The sequence below is a fragment of the Empidonax traillii genome, unplaced genomic scaffold, assembly GCF_003031625.1.
Source record: "Empidonax traillii isolate 1590-97213 ecotype Southwest subspecies unplaced genomic scaffold, ASM303162v1 scaffold1523:size96318, whole genome shotgun sequence".
In the NCBI taxonomy this organism is placed as follows: Eukaryota; Metazoa; Chordata; class Aves; order Passeriformes; family Tyrannidae; genus Empidonax; species Empidonax traillii.
Genome location: NW_020956716.1, coordinates 89,488 through 90,509, shown reverse-complemented (window position 1 = coordinate 90,509; position 1,022 = coordinate 89,488).

Genomic DNA, 1,022 nt, shown 5'->3' with positions numbered 1-1,022 from the left:
GGTCACCGCAGCTTTAGGTTTCGCCTCCAAAAACGGGTCACTCTCCAGAAAAAAAAGGGTTAACGCACGTGGCTTCTGTGGCATCAAAAATAAATAATTCCTTTCTCTCTCTCTCTCGACAGCAAGTACCAAAGTGTTGGAGGTGAAGACAAAGCAGGGGAACCCAAGGAAGCGGGAACAGAGCCACCTGAAGGGATGGGACCAGCCCACTCGCCCGGTGCACAAGTCGGGACTCGCGTCGGGAACTCAAAACCCCGCAAGAAGGAGAAGAAACACAACTTGCCCGCGACGTTTTGCTTCCTCACAAAACCCAAAACAAACCAAACCAACCAGCCAACCAAACAAACAAAGAAAAAAAGCTATTTGGAAGGTGCTGAGCTCGCCCTGCAAGGGGAGAATCAACTCCCCGGAAAGCCGGAGGGCATTTTCCTTTTGTCTGCTCAGTGGTTTCCCCTCGGCTGCTCTGGGAAGGGGTTTGCACACGGCAAGGCTGGTGTAAAATCACCAGAAAACCCCGCCTGGCTCAAAATTCGGAGTATTTGGCCCCTGAGGGCTGCCTGCTTCTGCTCCGTGGGTAGCCAGGAGCCTGGTTTTCTCCTCCAGAGAGCTAAAACATGGACAGCAAGTGGATTTTGGTCCCCAGTCCCATCCAGGTGCCCAAATGCTCACCTGCAGAAGGAGGTGGCAAGGCCTGACGCTGCCCAGGTGGCTCTGCAGGCAGAGCTTGCCCATATGGCTACCGTGGGCAACAAGGGGCTTTTAATCAGATTTAAATCTTTGTTAAAAACCTTCCCCGTCCCCCCCCCATCCTGCACCCCCCCCATCTCCTCACGCCCTGCCATCTTCCCTTTCCAGCAGAGATTTTAACAATCTCTGGCCATCTCTGTCCATCCATCCTGCCCTGCCATGACCCCACACACACCTTAAAAACCTGACTTGGCCTGCTGCCCCCACTGCAGAGCAGCACAGTGACCAGAACCACAAACTCAGCTTTTATTATTTTTTCTTTTGTGTGTGTGTGT